General features: G+C 39.9%; 1 pseudogene; it reads left to right on the plus strand.

Annotated features, from left to right (window-relative positions):
- The first annotated feature begins 7,458 nt into the window (after positions 1-7,458).
- On the plus strand, positions 7,459-8,411 carry LOC147448209 (3-ketoacyl-CoA synthase 4-like; annotated as a pseudogene).
- Positions 8,412-10,133: the final 1,722 nt, after the last annotated feature.

Below are 10,133 nucleotides of genomic sequence, written 5' to 3' on the forward strand. Positions count from 1 at the left end.
GTTGTAGATGCACCTTAGGGATTCCCCTATTGAAGGAGAGTGGCTACTGATAGGCAACTTTAATATGGTGGAGAAGAGCAAGGATAAAACATGCTCAGTCAGTCTATTGGAAGGTTTTAGAAAAACTAAATGGTTGGGTCAGGCTGTGAGAAATGGGCTGTGATGGACCTGTGGGAAGTGGGTCCTTGGAACAGCATGTCGGGCAGCTTCTTCACATACGTAAGCCTATAGTATGCCCGCACGGCTTCACTTGACAGATGTTACTACTCTCACCAAGCTGATTGGATCTTATCGTTACTTGAGATGAAGGTGCTGACAACGAAGAGCCTATCAGCCTCCATCTTCCTTTACACATGAAACTCAGGAAAACCAAAGGGGAGGGGTAGGCCCCTAGACGGAGTAAGAAGCCGCTTGTCACTGGGGCACACCTGTTCAAAGACCCTTTGTTTAGACGGTTTACCAAGAAATCTTTGAGCAAACTCAATAAAGATATTAAGCTAGAAAAACCTAATGCTTGGGACCTCTTTGCTCGGAGTATACGGAAAGAAATCAAAATCTCGGGCCCTCATATGAAAAAATCCCAAGAAGAGCATTGGAAGCGGCTTGAAGAGGAGGTTGATCGTCTAACTTCCAGAAAAGCTACTAGGCTGGCCTTCGAAGATGATCACAAAAGGTGGTTGGAAGCTAAAGCCAACCTGGTCGAACAGCAACTCGAGGAGGTAAGGAGGGCAAGAATGATATCCAGGGAGACCTTCCTTTAGCCACAGGCCGCTAATCAAGCAATTTCTTTAGGACCTTGAAAATCTAGCAAAGTCGGGGCTTTGTCCACTCGCTCATAGAGATGAGAATGAGAATGCTATGCAAGACCAAGATGAAATGGCTAGGATGATGCTTGATCATCTAATCCAAATCATTCGCCAAACATAGACCCACTCTCAAGAAGTGGATGAAGCTAGAGTGACCTTTCGCGAGAGTGTCGATAGGAAAATTCCCCAACCTGAAGCCAATCGACTTGAGATCGCCTTTTTGGAAGATGAGTGCTTGCTCCCTGAGGATGGTCTAACATTGAATTCTTCAGGGAGTTTTGGGATGACCTCAAGGTCCTAGTCACATATATGGATAAACAAGCTTTTGTCAATGGGACACTAGATCCTAGTGTGAAAAGAGGGCTTATCACGCCTATCTGGAAATAGGTTTGTTTCTCATTAGGAAAAATATGAACCCCAAAAGGGCCCTTTAGCTTAAGGGGTGATTAAGCATGGACCAATAGGAAGAGGGTGGTGGCCAGGCTAAAACTTGGATGACCAAAGAGAAAAAACCCAGTGGGAAAAAAGTGCCTTTGGTATATACTCTTATTGAAGTTGAGCAATTCCACTTGAAGTACGTGCCATGCAACATGAGTGATCAAAAGAAACAAAGGAAGAGTTCCTAATTCAAGTGCCAATTATGGGACACTCTATATGCATATGAGAAATTTATCAAACAAAAGCATGCAGTGTGAAAGATGGAGTTGAAACAATTGTAGCACATGTGACATCAAAGGACACTGCAAAAGCTTCCACATTTCTAGGAAGGGTTTTTGATGTAGAAGCTTCTCCACTCATACCTCACTGTGCTCAGTGTGTGAGTGTCTTTTGGACTTCCTCCTTCACTTCACCAAACTTAAAATACATAGACTTTGACTCTTATGCCCACCTCTACTAGCATGAATGACACAACATAAATATACTCAAATCTTCCAGCTTGAGCAATACCTAGAATAGCTAAGACTCTTAGACCATAGAGAATATTACTTGAAGCTTTGGGACTCATGCCTCACTCCTTTTTGGCTTAGCTACTGGGGTCTGACTTTTATGCCATGTGAATGGCGACGTGGACATACCTGTTCAAGGCCATACCCAATTCCATAAGTTCTTGGACATTTAGGCCGCTATCATTGTGGTGGTCTATGGATTCCATCATTCTGTCCAGTAGGTTTACATACTTTGGGTCCTCTTGACTTGCTTGTCTCATGTTGACATTGCTTTGTGAAACAAGCATTACAGCTATTGTAGAGATTGATGGAGCCTTTTCTTTATCTCCCATAAAAAGAGGTTGTTGTTGTTTGTGGGATCTGTGTGTTTGAGTTTCCAATAGCGATTTTAGAACCCACCTTGTCTTTGGTCCCAATGTGACCATCCTTTGTAGTTGCTCCATTTTCACTGTAACTTGATGAACACTAGGCTTCGATATTCATACCTGGGTATTTCCATTGTAGAAGCCTTTCTTTTGTAGTTGAAGGCGAGATATCCATCTAGAGGTTTTAGCAGTCTTGGTTGCAATTGGTTGCTATTGGATTTTGGTTGTCATTGCTGCTTGCCTTTGGGTTAAGCCTTGTGCTATATGACTAATTATCGTCGTTCCAGGTCAAGCTACTACTTTTAGTAACCATATTTGAGTGTTACCTTCATAAAATCCTTGTGCTTCAAGTAGCTTGACCAAAATAATTTGTTGGTTCACCTATCTTGGTTGGGTAGCTTCTGACTTTGATACGCATACTTACTGCATTACTTGTTGCTTTGAAGATCTCTTTTGATGACTTTTGCTCCTTCTGCTTGAGGTGTTTGTCTTCCATTGATAGCTTGGCATGATTTTTGTAGAACTATTTTCTTGGGGTGAGTAGGTCTAAGCTACCTTAGGATTTTTGGCCCAAACATTGGTGTTCCCTTGAAAGTAGCCTTGAGCAGTGATTGACTCATTTGATGCTACCCACATGATAACCTTTGGTTTTTGAATTTGAACATGTGCTTGATGTATCCAAATTGGATCTTTGACTTTGATGTACTCTTTGGATATCAACACATGGTTGACTCTCTTCAACTTCTTATGGAGGCTTTTTGTGATGGAAACGTTGGTTGATATACTTTTTTCTTTGGTTTCCATTACATTGTTGATGGTGTGGCTCTTGATGTAGAGGCTTGTGGGAATTTTGATGGAAGCTCATTGAAGGTAAAGTTGTCTTGCAAGGTTGATCTGCTTCAATGTTTACCTTAGCTTTACCTTTTTCCACTATGGTTGGTCGCTCCTTTTTTGCATGGACTTCTTTCATGCGATGGGAGTCGATTATGTGGAAAGTATCCTTGAGCTCCCCAATACTTTACTTAAGTATGTCTTCTGCTATTTTGAAGCTAGGAATTGACATTTTTGAACTTGTGTACACTATTTCTTCTAGCTCTTTGATTGGTGGCTTTCCTATCATCATCCATGTGCCATAAGACATTAGATTCTTTTTTGCATAAAGATCTATCACATTTGAACATGTGATTTTAAGTCCTATTTCTTTGCATATGCTAAATTTGATCATTGTAGGAGACAATTGATCTCTTGCCACATCCTTGTTCTTCTCTCAATCTTGAGTTTGTTGGACATCTAGGAACCATTGTTTCTTCATCTAACTTGAATTGCCCTTTTTGTGGAGTTGGCTTCCTTGAAATAGCTTTTGTTGATTCTTCCGGTATGTCAGTGATGACATAGTCTCGTGATCACTTTTCTTCCTTTGTTTGTGCTTTCACATGGTGATTCATTACAAACCTGTTTGCCTCATGTTTTTTGCTTTCACACTCAAAAGTTTCATTAGCTTCATTCAATACCTTTATTGTAAACAAGGAGTTTTGTCATAGCCATTCTCATCACAAAACTTCATAGTTGTTATTTTGTTTATGCACACATCTAGAGTAGCAAGTATTTTCTCCCATCCAAAGGGTTCAAATAACTCCTTCACAAATGACTCTTTAATGTAAGCCTCATCTTCTACTGATCTTGCTAGGGTGAAATCCTCTTTTCTCCATTCATATGCTTTGCACATCCAAACATGTGTATCTTTTTTCTAACCAAGTAGGCAATCGCATTCATGAATTTGTAGTCACAGCAATTTCATCGGGGTTTGGTTGTGATACCCTTTATGCCATAAGTAGAGATGGTCATAGACCTAATCTTGAACCATTTTGAGTTGATGCATGAATGACCATCCCAAAATAACCTCAAAAGTGTGTTCGTACTCAATTTTTCAAGAGGATACAATAATTTGTTACAACATCTCTAAGGGTCTTTCTACATATCCGTCTTCTAGTTGCAACTTCATGCGTGTTTTTTTGAGAGCTGGTCTTCCCCATTTCTCCTAGATTCCCTTTGTAGCAATGGATATTCCATCCCCATTGTCAAGTATCACTATCATCTTTACCCCCTTGTACTCTAGCGGTATGGTGGTGTTTCCTTCCTTGCCTTTGCAATAATCACCCACACCTTATTCACTAGTACATGCTTTGATTTGGGTTTCTTTGGTTGGTTTATTTCCATCATTTCATCCATAAATTTATCGTGTGGATGGATTTTTAGCCCCATTTTTTCTACGTTTTTGCTCATTTGTCCCCATAGATGTGATCTGATCTTTTGAAGTTCTGCAAGAGTAATGGTGCATCTTATAAGAGAAGACATTAGGTCATGTAAGCTCTTTGTATCCGTCATCCATGGAATAGAATTCCATTGTGAAGGCACAATTTTCACTTCATATTTTGTCTCATATTACCCTATAAAGGATGGTAAAGTTCTTATGGTTGCGGGTTTACTCTCTATCGATACCTCCATACCTGCATCACCATACAACGACTGAATATCTCCCAGATAGATCTCATGGTCCATGTTGATTTCAAGGATTGGTGCTAACAGCAACGTGGCACTTTTGTCTTTTTTGTTTGTGATTGTCTCCCACAGTGATTGTGGCTATGGCTCGTCTAATTCAAGAATTGCTGGTATCTTCAGGGACTTAGCTTCATCAGTTGTGTTTAATTTGCAGCAACCCTCGTAGTCCGTGTTCTTCTTTGTCCGCTTTCGTAGGTTTGAACTTGTTGTCTGATTTTTTAGCACAATGTATGAGAAGATGATCCACAACGGTCATAGAATCCCGTTATTTTTATTTGTTTGCATGTGTTAGTTTCCTCAAGAGCTCCCATGTTTACCTTTTCCAGCTCATGCATTACTGGCTCAGGAGCCTTCAAGCTTTTTGGTTGTATCAAATTTTGTGCAGCTTCTATGAGTTTTTTGCACATCTCCATTCATTTGGTTTTGGATTCAGGATACGGATAGGTCAGAAGTCTTTGTTCTAGTGTCTGATTTGATTTTAGTCTAGCCCCGTAATCTTGCAGCATGGCATCTTAGTGCTCATTCACTCTCTCAACCAAGACTAAACCCCTCGATGACATTATGGATGATTTCTCTTTTCCTATTCATTTTCTATTTTCCTTTTCTTATTTCAGTTGCTCTTTGGCTTGTTGCAGCTGGATTTTTAGGGTGGTTTTCTCCTTCAGCCTTTTTGCTTTCATTTTGTCTCATTTGGATTTCCATGATTTTCTTCCAGGTCTCATCAATATGCTCTCAAATTTTGTTTGAACACCCAATATGGGTTCATGTTTAGCACGTGCATTTTTGGTAGCTTCTTGAGCTTGCGCTCAAATCATCACATGTATAAGAGCCATTAGTTCTATCTCTGATCCACTTCAAGAATGCATCACTCGTACAATGTTTCACACATAAGAGATTATAGAGTAGAGAGGGAGAGAGAGAAAGAGCACACACGATATACATGGTTCACCCAATGTGGGATACATCTATGGGAAAGCAGCCACTCAATATCTTTAGTACTTCAAATTAGAAGTAGTTACATGGGGATTATACCCTTAATAGAGCTCTCACCTTGCTTTGATCTCGCCACCTCACATGCACCTTGCTTCATCAACTTCACAGTGTGTTTTGTGTGTAGAAGAGGCCTCCTTTTATAGGCCAAAAGGGATGTCCTCTCTCATGAGAGGACACTGTGTGTAGTCCCCCCTTGTGTAGACAAGTCCGAGTTGAATTCTCCCATGCGCCCATGTGAGGCCGCCCTTGAGAAGACAAGTCCGCCTAGAAATTGGCCACTCGCCAAAGACCTCCGGCCATTGACCATTGACTACCGGCCACAGGCCTACCGGCCAATCGAACGGCCATTTTTGACCACTTTTCGACCGTCGTTCGATCATAATATTCAGATGAAAAGGAAATATTTTGATAGCGTGAATTTTTGGTTTTTTGGCAAGTGATTTTTCTTACGCACGATGGCTTCTTCTCATAATGGGGGCCTTACAAATGTGCATTTTTAAGATTAAAAATTACAAGGGGTGAATCAGACTCCATACTTAACTATCTCTCACTTGAAGACTGATCTCCACACCAAACTTGTGACTGCTTTCCATCCTGCTTCTTATCCTTGAATGCTGATTGAAGATGAGCAAAAGCTCAACTTCTCCTTGTTGACTACCTTTGTAAACATGTCTACAGGATTTTCACTTGAGTGCACCTTTCCTAGCTTTAGTTGTCCCTCTTCTAAAAGAGTACCTATGAAGCCTGGATGTGCTTTGTCCTTGAGTGAAAGGCTGAATTCTTTGCAAGATGACTGGCTCACTGTACAAGACACGATTTTTTTGCTTGTATCCAAGCTGCTCCAAGAATTTGTTGGCTATTGTGACAATATCACATCGTCGATCTGAAGCACAAGGCAAGTACAAAGTTGGCAAGCTGAAGCCGACATGGTTGGTTACAAAGGAGTGGGTAAGGATTTCTCGAGAGCAGTAGGATCATCTTGACAGGTTTCAACAACAATGAGATGCAACCAGAGTACGCTTGGAGTCTGTTGGATCTTCTTATCTTGGGAGTGGAGGCTACGAGACTCTTTGACATGAGTTTGTAAGTGTTATACACTATTTAAATAGCATATTTACATATGTTTTTCGATTGTTTATCTTGTGGTTAAGTGTTTATATTATAGAAGCTTTCCATGAATAACTCTTCGACGGCTAGAGAGGAGTAATATGGATTCAAGCATGGACTAGGAGATCTTCTTCTATAGCTTCAGGATGAGGGAGATGACGTCGATTGGGAGGCTTTACCTTGATCATTCTGATCAATGTATATATTTTTATTTGTACATGTTGATGTATGTCTACTTATGTTCTGGTTCATATATACTTTTAGACGTTAGTTGTTATGTTTATGGTTATATCCGTTTTGATTATGGTTATGTTTAAGGTTATAATTATGGTTTCAAAGTTTGGTTATGGTTATGTTTTGTTGATGTTTATGGTTATGTTTGTTTTGATTATGGTTATGTTTAAGGTTATGGCTAAGGTTATGATTATGGTTTCAAAATTTGGTTATGGTTATGGTTTCAGAATTCGGTTAGCATCCATATAGGCATCGGTATGCCCATCAATATGAGCATCAGTATGGAAATAATTTATTCCAGTGAGTATACCGATGCTTGCTATATCGAGAGGCATACTGACAATTGGGTTTTTTATAACTAGTTTATTTCCATCGGTACGAGTGCCATTATTTGCATGACGTGTTATAGTGGTACCACTCTTATATGTGGTGTATACCTTGCACACCATGAAACCCCTCTCTATCTCCCTTCTACAAGATCTCTCCTCTTTATCGCTTGTTCCTCCTCCTCTGTAGTTCATTCTAGCTTCTCTCTATGCTCTTCTCTACTCCTTCTACATTGCGGACCACCTAAGGAAGAGAACTGTGCACCATATTTTCATCGTTAATTATGGTCCCCCATGTCATGGAGTATTCCCCATGCCTCCTTCCTGGCGCATTGTCATCTCTTTGAGGGTGTCTATGAGGAGAAAAGTCTCAAATTCTAGAGCAAGATCATTGGTCGGTTCGGCATTAGTGAGATTGCCTCCTTGCCCTCTACCTTCACGTAGCTGCCCCCAAGACTCAACCTCCCCAATGCACGATACGAGTGTGAAAGCGTTATCTTTGACGAGATCAAATATATTTTCTTGTCCATCAATGTCAAGCTGCACCAAATTGGTGTCCTTGTCACCAATTGCTTTCTTTTCAATCCAACTCTCTCCATGTCTTCCATGGTCATCCACAAATACAAGCTCCCATAGGATGTGAAAAGCTACAGTCTTGGAGGAATGGGGTGTGTGGTGGGCATTCTTGTGCTCGACAGCATACAAAGTCCTTCTTGCTCACCCCAACATGTATTCACTTGTGCTAAGCTTGGATAATGTGACTCAAAATTTGTATTGTAAAAACCAGAGGCCCTAGTCACCAATTGCCTCTTTGGGTTAGGTGCCTTTGCAGTCTTGCTATCAAACAAGTGGGGGGATCGGGGGAAGTCCAAATACCAATTTTTTCACACAGCAAGATACAAGCTACCAATCGAGATAGTTAGAGATAGAGGGACTCACTTTCTAAATGAAGTAATTGAATGCTTGCTAGATAATTTTATGGTAATTCATCGTAAATTGGCACTTACCACCTTCAAGCTAATGGACAAGTGGAGAGCACAAAAAAGATTCTATGCACAATGCTCACAAAGATAGTAAGCGATTCAATAACGGATTGGGACCAAAAGCTACATTCATCTTTATGGGCATACCAAGTAGCTTACAAAACAATGATTAGAACAACCCCTTTCAACTTAGTGTTTGGCCTTGCCATATTGCCCATAGATTTCTTGATTCCAATACTTTGAGTAGCCAAAGACTTAGATTGGACAGGTCATAAGCTTTCAGAGTGGCTCAATATTCTTGAAAAGCTAGATGAGACACACTTACGAGTTGTCATAGGTATCTATGCAAAAACATGACGCATGAAAAGAGTTTCACGATCAATATATAATCAACAAGGAGTTCAAAAAGGGTGACTATGTATTAGTCTACACCTTAAAACAACACTCCAAGAAATCAAAAAAGCAAAGAAATGGCCCATTTGTGATTCATGATATATCATCAAGTGGATCCATAAACTTGCAACATTAGAGGAAGAAGAGATTCCCAACTAGATTAGTGGATGTAGGCTGAAGCAATATCAACTATCACTAACCACAAAAATGTTGGAGAAGATCCGTGATGCAGTAGTGTGAGACGGGGAGTGGACCATGAAACTTTCCACCCAACCTCACTATATATAGACTCATAGACTATTAAAATATAGCACCCCTTGATCACATGTCCGTCTTGGCCCTTGGCATTTTTGGTCTTACCCTAGGCATGACATTACGCCCCCCTTGGAGAAGCATTTTCATCCTCAAAAACAAAAGTGGTGATATCTTCATAAGAACACTAATGTTTTTTGCAGTTTCATGCTTCATGGATCTAGATGTCCATTTGACCAAAACATGATTCAATAGGAGGTTCAATGAAATCAAGAAGAGCACCATGATTTTTCACATTATTGTCCCTTTGCAACCGTCTTGTGTACATATCTGCCAACATAGCATATAGACTCCATTTAGAACTCACTTGAGTATGTTAAATGAGTTATCACAAGTAATATGTATCTAAAAAAGTACCTCTTTTCACTTTCCATGAAAGTAACTGGCTGACGTATCTCATCAACACAGTATAAGTCCTTGACTTGATATCATTCTAAACAACCCCATCAAAACCGGTGTTCAAGGTGGTGAAGAACCTGATTTAAACGTGAAAAGGCTAAACTTAGTTTCCAACATGCTTTGTCGTATGGTAAGAAAACTCTAACTAGAGATATATCCTTTCCAATTGGATTTCTCGGTGCTAACGTATGCGCTTAGCATATCCTTTAGCACAAAATTAACACTTGTAATCTGCCTATTCTCTTTGGATAATTGGCAATAATGATATGTGCATCCCCACCATTTACAAAAATTCCTCCAAAATGACTGGTAAACAGGAATCACAATTTCCTGCAACATTGCTGATTAATCCACAATGTTAAGAACAGCCATCTTAGTTAACTTTAGTGATATGATCTACAAGTACCCAAATTAAGCCATGACCTCTATTGGTGATTGGTAGATCTACAATTAATCTCATAGACTTATAGCACATATAGTGTAAAATGCTTTAAAAGTTACTAATGTAATGAATGTGCATGCCACTTCAAATTAGCCTTTGCTAAACACTAGGGCCTTTTCTCCTTCATGACCTTGTCATGTCTCTGAAGAGTAAAGTGGATGAAAGCATTGAATCTTATACATCCTACTTAGAAAATTCAAGCAAAGCATATTCAAAAATTAGATAAATCAAACCATATGCATACTTGAACGTTGAAAATAGCGTTTG

Source organism: Adiantum capillus-veneris, chromosome 11 (genome assembly GCF_014529385.1).
Source record: "Adiantum capillus-veneris isolate H3 chromosome 11, ASM1452938v2, whole genome shotgun sequence".
NCBI classification, from domain to species: Eukaryota; Viridiplantae; Streptophyta; class Polypodiopsida; order Polypodiales; family Pteridaceae; genus Adiantum; species Adiantum capillus-veneris.